This window comes from Podarcis tiliguerta (genome assembly GCF_965153285.1).
Source record: "Podarcis tiliguerta genome assembly, chromosome: Z".
Taxonomy (NCBI): Eukaryota; Metazoa; Chordata; class Lepidosauria; order Squamata; family Lacertidae; genus Podarcis; species Podarcis tiliguerta.
Window position 1 is genome coordinate 25,326,269 of NC_139553.1, and position 19,266 is coordinate 25,345,534.

Sequence of the window (19,266 nt, forward strand, 5' to 3'; positions counted from 1 at the left end):
AATGACAGCAGGCAGGAAGTGACTGTACTTGGGCGCAGATGTATCCAGATGCAATTTAGTGCTTTGACTGAATTAGTCAGAGATCTTAGCTAGTTTTGAGAATGCTGGAAGATCCCACTGTTATTCAGAGCGCAAACAGTTCCAGAAAATGATTTTATTAGCCGAATCTTTAGAGATACATAGGATCCGGTATCATTTTGGTAATAATCAAGGGGAGAGAACAGCAAAAGAACAGCCCCCCCCCTTCCTTCTTCCATGCTCACAATTACAAACAGAGTTTAGAATTAGTATGTCTAGTCATTTATTTAATGTGGATTAATTAATCAAATGGCAGCACACTTGACACTATGGCGATATGTGTAAGTTGGGACCAGCCCAACATTAGGCATAGTGGGGTGGCAGACCTGTGTGCGCACCACTTGGTCTGCCTCTGTGCCCCCGTAAACTAACCTGCTGTCCTCAGGTGTGGTGCTGAAAGAATCTAAGAGGAGCCTATGATACCCTGGTATTCTGAAGACAAGAAAGCTTAATTAAGAAGCTGATTTCTCCAGTCACTCCCAGACCTGCAGGATAATAATAGTAAAAAAAGCTAGCGAGATCTGCAACAAAATGTTGCAGTGTGCAGGGCTCCTGTTCTGGATTCCAGCCACGGATGCTCTTTCCCAGAACAATCCATTCCATTCCCCCCTCCTCCAGTTTTCTATTCCCTCCCCCAATAGTCAGTTAGTGCATTCCATGGCCACTGAGCATGCTCAGTCCTAATTGGCTGTTTTTGGGTTCCCTACCAACTTAGATTTTGCTTTCAAAAGGTTTTGTTTTTGGTACTTCTGCAGGCCATGGGGTTGCTCCAAGCCTGCTGATACCTTCCTCGTGTGCATGGGTGGTCCACAGTTTACTAGTTTAAACAGTTCACTTTTAATATGTATCAGGCACAGTGCTCTCCAGAAGTTGCACACTGCATTGTTTTAAAATGTATTTTTTTCAAAACAAAATCACATTTCTGTGTACATTTTATCCTACAGTGTGCATTTTGTACGCACTTCATTGATGGCTACACACTTTCACAGTAAGAGGTGTCTGAATACCAGATTCCAGCAATTGCAGGAGGGCAGAGTGCTCTAGGACCCAATCCTGCTTGCAAGCTTCCCATAGGCATCTGGTTGGCCACTGTGAGAACAGGATACTGAACTGTGCTGGGCCACTGGCTACAGGGCTTTTCTTAAGTTCCTATAAATGTGATTTTTAACTGTACTGGAAAATTAAGAGGAAGTGTGAAAATGATAGTATACCTGCACTTTAATCCTCTTTTTAGTCTGGGAAGGGCAAATCAGGAACATAGGAATCTGCCTCATACTGAATCAGACTGTTTGTCCATCTAGGTCAGTACTGACTGGCAGACTGACTGACTGCCTACTGACTGGCGGCATCTCTACGTAAACCTCTGCCATTCATACCTGGAGATGCCCATGCAAAACCCAAGACTCCACTGTAGCAGGTACCTGGCACAGCAAACCCCCTCTCTCATTCCCTGCAACCCATCTGCCCACGAAAAAATACTCTCTATCAAACTCCTCATCCTGGCCCCACTCCACCCTCTGCCTGTGTCCCCCAATAACTGTTGCTCTCACTCTTGGCTCCACTGGACCCACCCTCTGCTGGCACAGTTTAGAGGAGGAAGATGAGGAAGAGCTTGAATATGTGAAAAAAGATGCATCGTTTGAACAAGATAGGGGACTCTTTTCTCCAAAAGAAAAGGACAGTCACGTTTTTCTAGGTGGCAACCCTATAGACTCCCTTCTAAGCTCTACTTTCAATGAAGGTTTAGAGTTTGAGCAAGCTCATAAATGCATGAATTTAGCAAGGGCAAGAAATAATGCTCCCTAGCTTCCTCATGAAACAGCTTATTGTGGGTGGGTCTTGAAGAAACAAAAGGCTGGGAAGGACCTGGCTTGTTTGATAATGGCAAACTATTGGCAAAACATCTGACTCTCTGCCTAGTAGTTGTAGAGGTAGGAGAAAGGGGCCTTCTGCAGTGGGCTTGAGAAACAGATTGCCAGGGTGACCAGAGGGCAGGATGCTGGAAGCAGGAGGGGAGGAGTTGTTTTCTGCAAGTGCTGCTGGGAAGGAGGAACAGGAAGTGGGTTGAACTAGACGGGGTCTGTGTGCTTAATTTTGCGTTTCATTGCTGCGAAGGACCTTCTTGAGATGTAAATGCTGTGAACTCTCTGTAACACACAGGTGTAAATATGTGTGAATAAACCATATTTCATAAAGTTGCTAGCATCCATTGTGTTCCATTTTCCCCAAGGAAACATAAACCCTGGTTAAGTGCCAAGACCCCTGGAATCTCTTGCTACCGCTTGGCAGAGATTGGGGTGGCCTGTAACAATACAAAGGATGTGTTTAGAGAGTTAATTGCTGCTGTAGTTACATGGGAGAGTAAGCTTCGTTGAACTCAACAAGGCTGGCATCTGATCAGGCATGTGTAGGATTGCACTGTTAATCATCTTAAGTTATTTTGTTTATGCAGACACCCAGTTTGGGAGATTAAATCATGTGACTGAGTAAAAAAGGAAGAAATAAAATCTTCACTATCTTTATAGTACTGTACAGAACACGGCAGATAGATAATTCTGCTCTGATTTCACACCACATAGAGCTGAAAGCTTTCAGCTTTGCATGTGTAATTCCTGTTGACTTGAAAGCTCCCCAGGCAATTCCTAATTTTCATTTAAGACTTCCCTTTCCTCATTGAAAGCTGAATGATTTCCTTCTGTGGTTTTATCAATGGACCAGAAGGACTGATAAGATTGCTTCCTTCCTCTGCTAGCTACTCTTGGACTTCTGCCATCCATGTTGAAAAGTAATATATTTGCCTTCCTGTCTTGAGCAGAAGCTAAATGTAGTGGGAGGCAATTTAAGTAGCTTCATTCACAGAAAGCAACCAGAAATGTTGAACAAGCATAAACAGATTTGCATCAGTGCAAGTCAGTAAATCCCTGTTGCATCTTGCAAAAGCCTCTTAAGGTATTTTTGAGGAGCCAAAAGTGTTTGGGCTGCCCCCATTTTCCTACTCCCTCTTGTTCTAGCACAGTGGGTCTTCCAGGGAGATAACAGATGGTGTTCTGATGCACAGCAAGGATGGAAGAAAAAAAGAGAGCCTCGATATGTTCCTGTATCTGTCCATAGACCTCACTGTGTTCCCATCTTCCTGTGCATAAATAAAGTTTCATGGTAGGGAGGAAGCTAGAAAGCTGCCTTATACAGATCCAAACCATTGTGGTCCATCAGGCTCAGTCTGGCCTGATCTGATTGGGAGAGGCTCTCCAGTGTTTCAGGGCTCATCCACATTTCACTTGTCCCATACCTAGAAAGCTCGGGTCCAGGAGGTCTCTCTCTTGACCCGTGCATTCTGAGCACAGGTTGAAGCTGTTTTCTGTTTGCTTACGCTCCTACCACCTTCCTGGGAAAACTAGCTGTTTTCTGCTGAATCAGAGCAAATGTCAGTCCATAGAAAGTCCAATTGATGTTTGCTCCAAATCAGTGGTAAACAGCAGCTTTTCCTGGGGGAAAGCAGCAAGACAAGTGGAAATGTGGATGAGCCCTCATTCAGGTGATCTTTCCAGTCCCACCTGGAGATGCCAGTGATTAAAAAGCGGCCTTCTGCAAGCAAAGCAGGTACTTTACCACTAAGTTCATGCAGGATTAGATAAAGAGCAAGCACCATTGTCTTCTTCTTCTTTGGTGATCTTCTTTGGTAGCCGAGTAAGATTGTCTTCCATAAACACGGTTTTAACAATGAGTCTGTAAGTGACTGTGGAGGCCAATTCTGGACCCACACGTCCTTCCACAGTGGGGACATTGGTTTCCGGGCGGGAGTTGATAATGGTGTGGATTTGCCAAGCATGCCTTCCTCTTAGCACGTTTCTCCCTTGCACCCTGAGTTTGAGTATCTTCAAAGCTCATGACACCTTTGGTAAAGGCTGTTCTGCAATTGAAGCGCTCGCATGCAAGTGTTTCCCAATTGTTGGTGTTTATACTTCATTTTTTAAGATTAGCCTTGATACAGTCTTTAAACCTCTTTCGCTTTCCATTTTTAAGTTTGGAATAGAATAGTTGCTTTGGAAGATGATAATCAGGCATCCACACAACATGACCAGTCGAGCGAAGTTGATGTTGAAGAATCATTGCTTCAACACTGGTGATCTTTGCTTCTTCCAGTACACTGGTATTAGTTCGCGTGTCTTCCCAGGTGATGTGTAAAACTTTTCGGAGACACCGTTGATGGAATCTTTCGAGGAGTTGGAAATGGCGTTTATAAGTGGTCCATGTTTCACAAGCATACAGTATGGGCAAACATTTGAAGCATACATGATAACCCCAGTGCCCAATCATAGGTTTTTTTCTGGGTTTGGCATAAACTTGCAAAATAGGATTCTTGTTTATGCCACAATCCCTGGCCTTTCTTTTAAATTTCTTTTAAAATTAGTTGACACCCTTTGGCTTCTTTGATTGATTTAGCAAGATCTATCTATTACTTAATGTTTTTTGTATTAGCAGTTCACATAAAATGGTATAAAATATTCATTTAAAAGTAATAACAGACTTTCAAAGAGTAGATAAAACAGCCCCTCAGTCCCTTCCCCCACCTCCTGGAAAAGCCCCCAAGAGCCACGCTCCCTTTAAAGAGCTGCACCTATCATGTGTGCTCTTGGGGGCTTCTCCCTCCTCAGGGAAAAGCCTGCAAGCGCCACACACACACTCCATGCGGCTCGTGAAAGGGAGCACTGAGCAGAGCCTGGGATGCATACAGGCTCTGCTCAGCTCTCCCTTTAAAGAATATTTTTTTCTTGCATTCCCCCTCTAAAAACTAGGTGCGTCTTATGATCAGATGCGTCTTATGGAGCGAAAAATACGGTACCTGATAAAGATTTTAAAAACAAATGTACCTAATAAATTTACATGTCTAGGTATAGTTATTTCTTTAGCAAGATGTTAGTTCCCTTTGTTGAAATGCCTTATGATTTTGCCTAATTGTAGCCACTCATGGAAATATGGTTTAGAGCAGTGGTTCCCAATGGGTGGTCCACAGACCCTTGGGGTCTGTGTAACCCAACCAGAGGGCTGGTGGCACCGTTTACATCACAAAACTACCATAGAGATATGATTTCTGCCCCCCAAAGGTAGGGGGTCCATGGCTTGGCTTTTGAAAAACAGGAGGTCCACAGAATTTAGCTAATTGGGGACCACTAGTATATAGGACTAGCCCTTGGGATCTAATATCAGTTCTTCTAAGCACTTTGGTAACTAGAATGCCTAACTCATTTTCTTTCCATTTTGGGGCCTGTAAAACTTAGCAGCACAGGTTTCCACCATCCCTAGGATCACCATCCCTGAAAAGCAGTGTTTGTCCCATCCTCCTGCTGCCAGCTTAACCCTGTTGGCTCCTCCAACTTTTGCAGAGCACATGCCAGCAGAAGTGATAGCTATAACCCTAGGTCTGAGTAGCAATTACTCAGTTTGCGGGATGCTGTAAAATGTAGGGTTTTCACTGAAACACTGCAAAATTATTGCCAAACTTTGCCATGTGTGTGATTTGGACACTGTTGGATTTTTGATGTATGGAGTTTGGAGGGAATCCCAAATTTTGGGGTTTGTAGTTAATTATCCTCCAGCAGGCACTGTGAATACCTGCCTCCCATTATTAAAGCGGAACACATTATCAATATGGCGTAGCAGCCATCAAAGTATGAGGTAACTACTAACAATGGGGAAGAAACTCAATTCAGTTCAGCTTACTTTCCAAAACATTATGACAACTGAATTTTGCATACAACAATAGAAAGTAGTTGTGTTGCTCAATATGAAAAAAATCCTAAAAGCCATGGTATGGTAATACCTTCACTAAAATCTCGCAGAGACTTGAGCAGGCTTTCCAGTTCTCCAGTATTTTTGTGATCCATAAATATTTTGCTTGGTCACTTTTAACATGTTTATCTTACCTTTCTATAAAATTATACTCAAAAAGGTAAATAACACACCCACAAAGGCATTAAACAATAATAATCTATCCAATATTTTAAATTCACTCTGCAACTAAGAACAGAATTTCCCAATCAGGAAATTAATAACTGAACATGATGCGACAATTTCTCTAAAAAAACGGCGGCAGCAACATAACCACACACACAGGAGCTGTCAGAATTCTAGCTCATGATTCTAGAATTCTAGCTCAGGCCTTTAAAGTCCTAAACAGGGTTGGGAAACCTGTGGCCCTTGAGATGCTGTCCAGCTCACAAAATAAGATGGGTACCTAATTCGGGAAACTGGTTTAAGGGCCTTTATGTTCCGTGCAATGACAAACCTAGACAGCATATTAAAAAGCAGAGACATCACCATGCCAACAAAGGTCCATATAGTAAAAGCTATGGTTTTCCCAGTAGTGATGTATGGAAGTGAGAGCTGGACCATAAAGAAGGCTGATCGCCGAAGAATTGATGCTTTTGAATTATGGTGCTGGAGGAGACTCTTGAGAGTTCCATGGACTGCAAGAAGATCAAACCTATCCATTCTTAAGGAAATGCCCTGAGTGCTCAATGGAAGGACAGATCGTGAAGCTGAGGCTCCAATACTTTGGCCACCTCACGAGAAGAGAAGACTCCCTGGAAAAGACCCTGATGTTGGGAAAGATGGAGGGCACAAGGAGAAGGGGACAACAGAGGACGAGATGGTTGGATAGTGTTCTTAAAGCTACCAGCATACGTTTGACCAAACTGCAGGAGGCAGTGGAAGACAGAAGTGCCTGGCGTGCTCTGGTCCATGGGGTCATGAAGAGTCGGACACGACTAAACGACAACAAATGTTCCGTGCCACATACTTTTGACATGTACTATACTAATTTCCCAGCTATTGGAAAGAGTAATGTATTGTATCAACTTGCTTCCCTAAAATGTCCGGATATTTTAAAGTGTCTAATCCTGATCCCCCACAGCCCTCTAGGCTTTCAAAGAATGAAATGTATCTGACATTAATCCAGCCAACTCCACACAGTTGCGGCTGTAATAACACGGAACCAGCAACATTCCTCACCTATGATTTGGCTAAGCTGAAAATGGCTTGGAAAAACTCTCTCTTTATTGAAAACCATCCTCGTTAGGAAGTTTAAGAGGTGAAGTCATAATGTGGACTAGTCACAGCTAGGAGAAAACAATGCCGTCCCACACTCAAGCGCTCATTAACCTGACAGGAATCTAGATTATCAGGGTGTTAGAGCTATTACCCTTCAATTGTGTTTGCTTTTCAGCTGTTATTTTGTTCATGATTGATGGTAAGAGCTGAGTTTTAAAACCAGACTTGGGATAATATAATGGTTTTCCATTACAAAGCACCATGTGGATTAATAGTCTGAACAGAGAAGCAAAGGTGCCTGTTCGTTCTCCACTGATAATACTGCTATATATTCTGACATATAAAAGTTAATCACAACAAATACACTGTGTTTTTGTTCCTTTGTTATTGCCATTAAACTTTGAAAACACGCAGGAAGAATTAACATATAAATGCTATCTGATACTGAGTCACATCACTGGTCCATCTAGCCAGGTTTTCTCAACCTTGGGTCCCCAGATGTTGTTGGACTACAACTCCTATCAGCCCTAGCTAGCAGAGCCAGCGGTCAGGCATAATGGGAGTTGTAGTCCAATGAATTCATCATGCGAAAGGCTGGGCTGGATGAATCCCAAGCTGGAATTAAGATCGCTGGAAGAAATATCAACAACCTCAGATATGCAGATGACACAACCTTGATGGCAGAAAGGGAGGAGGAATTAAAGAACCTTTTAATGAGGGTGAAAGAGGAGAGTGCAAAATATGGTCTGAAGCTCAACATCAAAAAAACGAAGATCATGGCCACTGGGCCCATCACCTCCTGGCAAATAGAAGGGGAAGAAATGGAGGCAGTGAGAGATTTTACTTTCTTGGGCTCCATGATCACTGCAGATGGTGACAGCAGTCACGAAATTAAAAGATGCCTGCTCCTTGGGAGAAAGGCGATGGCAAACCTAGACAGCATCTTAAAAAACAGAGGCATCACCTTGCCAACAAAGGTCCGTATAGTAAAAGCCATGGTTTTCCCAGTAGTGATGTATGGAAGTGAGAGCTGGACCATAAAGAAGGCTGAAGAGTCGACACGACTAAACGACTAAACAACAACAACAAAGTACCTGAGGACCTAGGGTTGAGAAAGGCTGAATTATCCTAGTCCAGTGGTTTTCAACCAGTGTGCCGTGGCACCCTTGGGTGCCTTGAATGATGGTCAGGGGTGCCATGGGCAACACTGGCTTTTGTCTCTCTTTTCTTCCCTTCCTCCTCTGATGCCCTCTCACATCTCTGCCCCCCAAGGCTTGCACATAAAGAATGTAGTTGGTCAAGGGAGCCATGGACTCAAAAAGGTTGAAAACCTCTGTCCTAGTATTAATACTGACTGGCAGTGGGTCTTCATGGAGTTAGATATAAAGTTCCCAAGACTGGCAAGGACCAGAGTCCTTTAGGAGCAATTTGTTGGGGAGGGCACATGTAGGTACAGCTGGAAACAAGTGTACAGGTGGCTCCTTTCTCTCTCTGTGTGTGTCACCTTCCTTTCTCTGCCCCCCTGACCCTCCAACATGTTGAGTCCCAAAACTGAGTCTTCCTGCCAGTGCTCTCATGTGAGTCACATGACCCCATACCCTCCAACATTTCTCTGATGAAAATAGGGATGTCCCATTCCATGATGATAATTTGACTATTTATATTCCATACATGGAGTATAAATACCCAACACTGGGTTGCCCCAGCCACTCTGCACAGCTTCCAACATATATAAAAACAGAATAAAACTTTAAGCATTAAAAAAACTTTCCTATACATAATTGCCTTCTGGCAGTTTGGAGGTCGGATGACTCCATACCCTCCAACATTTCTCCAATGAAAATAGGGACATTGTGCGTTTGGGGGCTTCACATGAGATCATGGCACTAAAAAAAATCCTTTTCTCAGGACAAGATCCTGGCATGAGCCCCAAATGGCTGCCATGCTCTCACAGGAAGAAAAGAGTTTTTCTGGGACACTTGGGGGATATGCCCCCCTTTCATCCATTCCCCCCCTCCTCACCATGCCCATGAAATTAGGTTAAGGGTTGTGGGTTTCCCTTAAATCAGGGTTGTTGAGCCATTATGGCTCCAAAGGCCAGATCCTTATCAGGATCATAATGCCATTGTACCAATCTATGGTGTGATCATGCTTGGAATACTTTGTCCAGTTCTGGCCTCCTCACCACAAAAAGGATATTGTGAAGTTGGGAAAGGTTCAGAAAAAGGCAACCAAAATGATCAAGGGGATAAAGTGACCTACAAAGCACCTGTTGGGCAGGCCCCACCCTTACCTGTCCCACATGTGACCATGTATGGTTGCCCAAAACAGCCTCACAGGCCAAAAGGGGAAGTCCATAGATTTCTCTTAGACATATATAAGCAGAGCTGATCCAAGTCGATTTTGCTGCCTGACGAGGAGGACAAGCTAGCTTCCTCCCTCTTGTGGGTACAGATGCCAACCCCAATGGTCTTAATCTTAGTTTTAATACTTGAGATGGGCTAGCAGCCTCTACTGCACCTAAGGGCAGCATGCTCTCTTACAGGTTGCAGGGCAGGCTGTGTGGCTCACTCACCTTCAGTATATCACTGCTTCTACCTAGCTTCCTAAATCTGCCACCTGAGGCAGCAACAGCCTCTCTTTGCCTAGTGGTAGGGCCAGCTCTGGACAAGATTCTTTTCCGTCACCTGCAACAAAATTGACAAATGTCCTCTGCAAATTAGGGTGATTTGCATCAATAAATTTCCTGTCTGCGCAAGAACTTTTTCTGATGCTCTAGAGCAGGTCCTGTGGTCCTTCAGATGCTTTTGGATTGCCAAATGCCAGTGCCAGAATATCCAATGGTTTGGAGTGGTGGGGGTTGACGTCCAGCAACACCTGGAGGGCCACAGGTACCCCGTTGCGGCTTAATTTAGGATGTTTATTTTACTTGCATTAAAAAGCAAAGCTAAACAATATTGAACTGCCAAGCTTGCCTAACATGGTAGTTACAGTTGGCATCAATTCATTGTAACTAAGGAACTTAGTCGGGGGACGCGGGTGGCGCTGTGGGTAAAAGCCTCAGTGCCTAGGGCTTGCCAATCGAAAGGTCGGCGGTTCGAATCCCCGCGGCGGGGTGCGCTCCCGTTGTTCGGTCCCAGTGCCTGCCAACCTAGCAGTTCGAAAGCACTCTCGGGTGCAAGTAGATAAATAGGGACCGCTTACTAGCGGGAAGGTAAACGGCGTTTCCGTGTGCGGCTCTGGCTCACCAGAGCAGCGATGTCACGCTGGCCACGTGACCCGGAAGTGTCTCCGGACAGCGCTGGCCCTCGGCCTCTTGAGTGAGATGGGCACACAACCCTAGAGTCTGTCAAGACTGGCCCGTACGGGCAGGGGTACCTTTACCTTTACCTTTTTAAGGAACTTACAAAGTGGGTTTATTTTTGCAGAAAACCTTCCACCCCACATCACGGACATCTATCTAGCCCTTGTTTGTTGGAGAAGCTGGGAGTGAACCTGGGAGCATTTTCTGCATGTAAAACATGGGTTCTCCCATTTTGCTTTGGGGGAGGGCTGCAGTTAAGTGGAGTGGTAGAGCTCTGATTTGCATGCGGAAGGTCCCAATTTCAACCCACAACTTCCTCAGGTATGGTTGGAATGTCCACAATGTGGACAATACTGAGGTAGATGGACCAATGGTTTGACTAAGTATAAGGCAGCCTCCCATGTTCCCTCCCCTGAAACTGCTGAATCTTAAACATCCCATACAGAATTATATATTTTGGATATATAATTTTTGGAAATTATGAATTCAAAAGCTTCTTTCTTTACAGGAAAGATGTGGCTCAAGATCATTGCTCCAGTGATGTACCGTAATTCTCCTTACTGTGGCACCTAGGTTGTCTATGCTCTGGTAACGTCTAGGTTTGATTACGGCAATGTGTTATATGTGGGGCTGCCAATGAAAACAGTTTAGAAACTGCTGGTGCAGAATTCAGTGGCCAGGTTGCTTACTGGGGCAAGGCTGTCTAAGCACATAACACCAATCCTGCCCTGATTGCACAGGCTGCCAATTAGTTTTTGGGCCCAATTCACAGTGCTGGCTTTGACCCACAAACCCTTAAATGGCTCAGGACTGCAATGCCTCAAGGATCACCTCTCCCCATAGGAACCGACCTGGAGCCTGAAATCTGAAGCCCTTATTCATGTGCTGCCTCCACATAAGCACAGGCCTTTTCAGTGGTGGCTCCTTGTTTGTGGAATGCACTCCCCAGGGAGACTCACCTGGTGTCATCGTAACATATATTTAGGCACGCGACAAAAAAAACCCTTTTCAAAAGGGCTTTGGTTTTTAAACTATCTATGCCCTTTTTGCATAGTGAGATGTTTTAATCCTTTTTTAATGGTCTTTTAGATTTTTTTAAATGTTGGTTTTAATGTTTGTATGTGTTAGTTTACTTAAAATATTGTTAGTCACTTTGAGTTGCTGTAGCATAAAAGTGTCTAGTGAAGGGAATATGCTGACGACACCACCACCACCACCAACAACAACGTGTTGTATACCAAAGCATAGTGCAATGGTGAGGTATTAGTGTGCACTGGACAGTATGCCGGGTGGACCTGTTCCTCAAATTTGTTCGCATGCAGACATGCTGTTACAGTAACTGGGCCATCACTGTTCATTCCCATCTTGGTTTTTTAACTCTCTAAACCAGATTTTGCCAAACTGCTGTCCTCCATATGCTTTTGCACGACATATCCCATCAGCCCCACTGTCGTACAGCCTTGTTGGATGGCACTGAAATGAGCTCTAATCCAAAACACCTGGCAGGAGCCAGGCTGGCAAAGGCTGCTCTTAACTACTCGACAGAACGATTTCATGCCTGTTGTCTCTATAGAGCCCTGAAAACTAAAATGTCACTGTGACACAAGAGAGAATGACTAAATCTTACTAATGATAATGACAGGAAACGAAAAATGACCTGACTAATCTTTCAGCTATTACTTGACTATTCATATCTATACATGTTTTGCTAGAATTTGAAATGAGGGAGGTGGGAGAGACAGAGAAAGTTATCATTTTGTAACATTTCAAATGATTTGGCTTCTTTCGAGCACTTAGCTTGGAAGTACGTTCAATGATCTAGTCTCATCGAATTAGCTGTCCAGCTGAACTTTTTCAGGGAAAATGGTCACAGCACCCTTAAATGCTGTTGCCTTCATTGCTGTGATGCCTCTGTGAAATCAGAGCAGCTTTGTGCTCAGGAGGGAGCAGAACTTAAAAGATTTTAACACCAACATCAACAGGAACAAAGTTCGCAAGCAGTTTTTGTCAAATCAAGCCAGATAAACAATACCCTCATACCAACATCATCATCATCATCATTATTATTATTATTATTATTATTATTATTATTATTATTATTACTACTACTACTACTACTACTACTACAATTTATTATCCACCCCTCAACCCAAGGTTCTAGTGTATGTTACAACTATTGAAACACAATATTAGTACATATTTCACACTATAAAAAACAACTTAAAAGAACTTAAGATGGCAGACATAAGGTGGGTCCTTAACCCTGATCTAGTTCATTACTGTTTACATAGACTAGCAGTGGTTTTCCAGGATTCCAGGGAGGTGACACTCCTGGTCCTAACTGGAGCTACGAGGGATTGGAGACTTCTCCATGCAAAGCACACACTCCAACGCAATAGTTGAATCTACCTCACACTTTTCTGGAGCAGGGTGTGAACTTAAACACAGTCATTTTTTGAAATCTGTACTTCTCCAAATTTTGCAATGTCATTTAATGTTTACAAAAATGCACGTAGTAAGGTAAACTGTGCATAAAATGTATATATTAATGAAAATTATATACAAAATGCATTATGTTAGGGGAAATATAAATGTTACGGGAAATATACTTCGCAAAAACATGTATATTAGGCAACATTGCATACAAAGGTTTGTTTATTAGGGGGAAATTCATACTGAAATGCTGTTGAATAAATTCATCCAGTATTTTGAAAGGAAGGGGGAAGCTTTTCACTGAGTTTTGTAAAGCAAACAGTTGCAGAATATGGCTGTTTCTAAAACCAGTTTACCTGCTTATCTCTTAGAGTTGGACCACAACAGAGAACCTGTCAAAAACCATCTTCCCAATGCACATAAATAGCATGAGAATAAAATGGTGCCCTTTAGTCAGATCTAGTCAGTGTTTGGGTGGATAATAAAACTAACACCAAAGGGATCATCTAACTATGAAGCTTCCTGCTGAGCTGAGTTGTGCAATACAGACCTGTACACGTTTACTCAGAAGCAGGTTCCACTATGCTCAAGGGGCTTACTTCCAGGTAAGGTGCATATAGAATTGCAACCTATACTTCCATGAAATCTTTGGCTGGACTCTTTAGTGCTCATTCTCAACCTAGACATAGCCTAAGGATGTGCAAATTGGTTTACCCACACGCACCCCAGCTCCCTGCCTGCAATACGAACCTGCCCTGCTACTCTTGAGGCCCTTCTTTGAGTTCCTCTAGCCAGCAGAGGGGTAAAAGAGAAGGACAAGAGGCAGAGAAGAAGCTAAGAGATGCAGCAGGGGGTCACTCTAAGGACCCCCTCATGGCTTATATTCACCCAGTAGAAACACAGCTCATGCTTGGTATGAAAAGTTAGGGGATTTCAGCAGGAAGTTGGAGGACATGCACCAAATGGATATGACCACTCCAAAACAAGTGCAAATATTACTGAAAGAGGGATTGTGTATGACTGCCCTGAAAACATCTGGAGCACAAATAATCATGAATGCACAATAAAAAAGATGTATTGAGAGGCCAAGAATAAGGGTAGGGGACACAGCAACAGTCCTCTATCTAGTCAGAGTTCCCTAGGCTGGTCTGCTCTAAACGTCCTAAACTGCCCTACTGTTTCTGGTACAATGGAGAATGCTGTTCAATCAGCAGTGCTGAAATAAGATTCACCGGCCACTCCTTTCTAATTCTGGGTGTAGAATTGGGAGGGGGTACCATCTTATCCTTCTTCTCAGGAAGCAACATTTTGGGGGGCTGGCTCCCCCTAATGTGTAAATTGTAATGTAGATTGGAATAATAATTTAAGATTTGCAATAGGAAGTCTCTCAGTCTCGTTCTTGCTCTCGTTCTTACACACCACATTTACAAACATGGGAAAGGGCAGTGTGTTTGCATGTGCTGCCCATGCTTCCTTCATGCTCATGTTATGTAGACACTGCCATTTGGTGGGGCCATATATGTGTGTGAACCTGTGTGTGCAGAGAGAGCTCCTGTGAATGTATGAGGAGGGTTCCTAATGGTCTCCAATTTCCCATTTGTGTAAAGGAACCCCAAATGCTCAGGAGTGTATGTGCATATGGTCACTTCACACAGCCCAGATGTGCAGTAGGTGTGGCTTACTGCATGTAGCAATGAGGGGTGGGACCAGTAGGTATTAAACATGTGAAGTGTTGTTGTTTTTAGCATCCGTAATATAAACTCCAGATGTTGGACTACAACTCTCATTAGCCCCAGTCTAACTGGAGTTGTTGACAACATAAAGACATAAAAAGAGGTCTGCTGGATCAGACCAAATTGGACCATATGGTCCAGTGTCCTGCTCTCACAATGAACAGCCAGATGCAGATATGAAACATCTGGAAGGAAACAGGTAGGGGAATATAGAATAGATAGGCTGCTGTCACCAGATAAATTTATGGTTGCCAGTGTAGGCTCAGTATTCACACATTATTTTTTTTAAAAAGTTATCTATCTCTGTTGTTTTATTTATATTTTAATCAGGAACAAATATTGCGTAGTCAGAACTTAATGAAGAACTGACGCATGAACTAGAACAAAATGCATGTCACTCTTTCATAGATTAATGGGCTCCATAATCCTGTCAAGACTGGTAAAACATGTTTATAAGCTAGCAAAATAAAGGCAATTGTTTGTGTGTGCGCATACACACACACACACCACAACCACTTTCTTACTTCCACCTCTCTAGCTGGATTACTCACAGGGCTGTTTCAAATCAAAACTTAATGTTACATTGGATAGTTCAGGAAGAGGTTGTGAAGGAAAAAATTCAGTTTCCATGCCAACTAGATCCTTTAAAATACCTTCTGGTACATTATGTTCTACCTTCTCCTCTAAAAAATGGGCCACATTCAGATACTATAGTGGAACATGTTCTGACTTTATGTTGTAAAGTCAGTAATGTTGCAAGTGAAACTCAACTCCAGATCAGAATTTTAATAGCTAGCCCTGACAAAGCTGAAGTGGATCATTTATTTATATTGATGGTAAAGAATTGCCGATCAAATTGTGTGTGAGACAGTTAGCATCCACATAATGTCAGAAAATGGCCGCTCCACAAATGATGTTTTGCTTACATGGAAATTATAGTTTAGAAATGAGCCCTGCAACCAAATGTTGCAGTACTAAATGTTTGGGAAAGGGCTCAGTGGTGGAGCATCTGTCTTGAATTCAGAAGGTCCCAGGTTCAATTCTAGGCATTTCAAGGTAGGGTAGAGAATCATGCCTGAAATTCCAGAGGGCTGTTGCCAGTCAGTATAGACAATGCTGAGCTAGATAGTCCAATGGTCTGATTCCAGAATTAGTTTAGGAAATTATTTCAGTTGCACCAGCATGTTGTAGCAGTAATAGTGCTAGATTAGGGTGGGGGAGATCTAGGTTCAAGTCTCCACCCAGCCACGCAGCTCATTGGGAGACTTGGGGCCAGTCACTATCTCTTAGCCTAACCTGTCTCAAAAAGGCTGTTGTGAGAATAAACTGGGGAAGGGGGGGACTATATGTATTGTCCTGAACTTGAAAGATAGGTGGAATTTAACCTTTGGAAATAAATACATTGCAATTCCAGAGGAGCAGAATACAAGGCAAAGGGGACCTGTGGAATGATAAAGGAATGGGCCAAGGGAGATCTGCTCAAACCTACCCAGGCATGGAAGGGCACAAAGTCTTTCCAGGTGTCCTCTACCCTCTTGACTGGTCTGCCCCACAGTCCAATAACTTAATGCCAAAGTGGGGAGGAAAGAAGCAGCAGAGCCCAACAGTAGCAGGAGAGAGATTGTGCCCCAGAGGAAATGCTGCTAAGTAACAACTCAGCTAATCAAGAGTCCGAACTACCTCCCATTAAACGGACATTGTGTCTCGGTTGACAATGCAACTTCTCAGAGAGAGTGCATTTCAGAACAAGCTGTACTTGGCAGCTTGCCACACCGCTCGAGAGATCCTTCTCCCGCGGGATTCCAGAGCTTCCTCAAAATACAGCAGGTCTCTTTTCCATGAATGTGGCATGAAAGAAAAGAGATTGGAAATGTCAGTGCTGGGGTTGTCACTGGTGGACAAGCAGGTGGGTTTAAAAGGATACTGTGGCACAAGCCAGTTCTCCTCTCTCCTGCACACATGCTCGCTGCTGTCACACTGGACAGGAACCTTTCTTTATTTTATGAGCGTGCATCAAGTTGATGGATGTCCGGGAGAGGAAACAGGAATACCAAGCCATTTGACTCTCAGGTTAAAATCTAAGTTAGCCTTTCATTCTAATACTGTAGGTAAATGAACACTGACACCATGTCTGTCATGCTAACTTAAGACCGGGGCGGGGGGAACCTTCCTAGGGCAACAGCACATTAAAAAGCAACCAAAATGATCAGGGGGATGGAGTTGGGATCAACAAAATCTCTCAATTTCAGTTGTCTCAGTTTCTCATTTTTCCATTCTTAACTGCAGTTCTATACATTTGTGGAGCCCATCTGCCTTTAAAAGAGAAAAAAAGAATCCTATTGAAGATTCATGATTTTAATGCAAACTTACACATTTTTGCAAGCATTTCCCCTGAAATATAATGCAATTCAGAGACTGTTTTCATGAAAATGTTCATTTTTATGTACATGTTTTTGTACCCAGTGCTTGGAAGAAGAACTGCATTGCAAAATTCAGAAAGGTCTATAGAATTAACTGCCACGAGAGGTGCTGATGGAAACCAGTTTAGGACATTTTTAAAGAGAATTAGAACAGTTCATGGTCTATCAATAGCTACTAGTCACAATGGCTAATAGCAGCCTTCAGGTTCAGAAACAACATGTTACTTGGGTATTAATTGCCAGGGAATGGCAGAGGAAAAAGACAGTTGCCTTCATCTCCTGCTTGTGGGCTTTTTAAAGACATCTGGGGGATAGCTTCTGAAGCCAAAACACAAGCTTTCAAAGGGAGAATGCAAAACAAGAAGAGAATGTAGCTTCATCTCTTCACTCTTGTCATTGCTGAGATGTTTGGAGAGGGCAGGAGAGCAGGCTATGAAAGCGAGGAGGAGGAAGGGAAGGGGGAGCAGGGCAAGACACACTTCTTACCACTGCCTCCTCATTACTCGCAGCAGTGGCTTGCTTACACACTGGTACTTGCTGGCACCTCAGGGCACCATCTAAGTAGTCTTCAGTCCTCACCTCCAATTGTGGCAGGGTTCTGCAAGGGCTCCTCCTCAAGGAGAAGCCCCTACAGAGCTGCACCACCAGGAGGAGAAATGAGGGCACGGCAGCAGCACAGTGGGGGCTGCATTGGGCATCAAAATGTGTCTGGGGGGCCCTGAGGCTAGATGACATTGATCTAAAGGAAGTATTTTCCCACACTTTCCATTTCTTTTCCCCATCACCTTCCTTACTGCAAAAGCCTGATCTTTTAGAGAAGTGAGTTTGTTGTGCAAAAGCTTCACATCAGCTTTAACTGCACAACCTGAATTTGCTGGTATGTGATTGAATCCCATCAGGAGAAGAAGGGGCGGTCCGTCCTGTTTCACCACCTGAGATGAAACAGTAGATGATGCTCCCACCACCACTACCAAAGCCTTGCTAATGGCACAACTGTAGTAGCTTTTGGGTTCTGGCAAGATCTCACCATAGGTCTGCAAGATATTGCCAGAAACCTGGAACCTGCTGCTGCAGCCACTTCTCAGTTCTCTGGTGGTGGTGGTGGCAGAGGTGGAGTGTCTCCCACCACAGGAGAAGCAAGGTGAAAGGGCACTTGTGGCTTCTGACAAGATCCTGCTAGAGTCTCACCAGAAGGTGCAGCTGCTTCTCCTCACTTTGCCGGGGGAAAGTAGGGCATCCAGAGTGGTGCTGGAGAAGCGAGTAGAAGCAGTAGCAGCTTCTAGTGACATCTTGCCAGAAACCAGAAGCCACAGCTGAAGCTACTTCTCCTTACTTCTCTGGTGGCAGGGGGCAGCACCTGCAGTCACAGTGGTGGAGCAAAGGGAAGTGGTGGCAGCAGTGTGTTCCCGTGAGACCTCATGAGATTTCATGGGGTGGGCTCTCATAAGATATCACTGGAACCTGGAAGCGACTGCCGCTTCCCCACACTTCTCTGGTGGTGGTGGGTGAGTTGACCATGGGGCTGCTGCCCCTTGGATTCTGCCCCTCCCTCCCACCTGAGGTGCCTGCCTCAGGGATGGGCAGACCATGAGAAAAAGATCTGGAAAGCTGAGAAAGCAGTGAAAGTAACTAGACTAGGGAAATCACTTAACAGTTCACCTCTCAGGAAAGGACCTAATGCCATTTCACCCTGGTAACTGCAGTGGGGAAAATTATGAACGTGTTGAGTCAATAGATTTCAAGGCCTTTCAAACACCAGCAGGCAGGAAAACAACCCCTCCCCTTTCTCCTTTTTGCATGTTTAGAATTTAATCTGTTGTTCAAACTGGCAAGAAGGTTGTGTGCATTCCATGCTGCTAATTCAAAATGCTGTCAAGCAACCAAACTTCACACCAGCCTCACGGTTTCACTATGAGATGTGGAAAGGCTATCAAAGAAAGCTAAGCAATAGAAAGCATATACATTAATATATCCATCATTTGGGTGGGAAGATGGTGATTAATTTCAGCATAAGGTCCCAAGGTGGATTGCAGCAATTAAAAAAAGCAATATTTAAAACAGTTCAAAACAGATTATAGTCACAAGAGTCAGTATTGAAATATGTATCTTCAGTGTCAAAGACTAGGGAAGCTCTCTAGTTCAAAGCTTTGATTAGATCTAAATAAGCTCTGCAAGAGGACTACTCATTTAAAACATTATTTACCACACCCTTCCAAAAAAATAAAATACAATTCAAAGCAGGAGAATG

The 19,266-nt window shown here is 43.7% G+C and overlaps 1 long non-coding RNA gene across 2 annotated transcripts in view; it reads left to right on the plus strand.

Moving 5' to 3' along the window:
• Positions 1-1,258: 1,258 nt before the first annotated feature.
• Positions 1,259-19,266, plus strand: part of LOC310669725 — a 37,548-nt gene continuing 19,540 nt past the window's right edge. For both annotated transcript variants that reach the window (XR_014507323.1, XR_014507324.1), the window contains exon 1: positions 1,259-1,495. This is a non-coding gene — a long non-coding RNA (uncharacterized lncRNA). The remainder of the gene's footprint in view (positions 1,496-19,266) is intronic.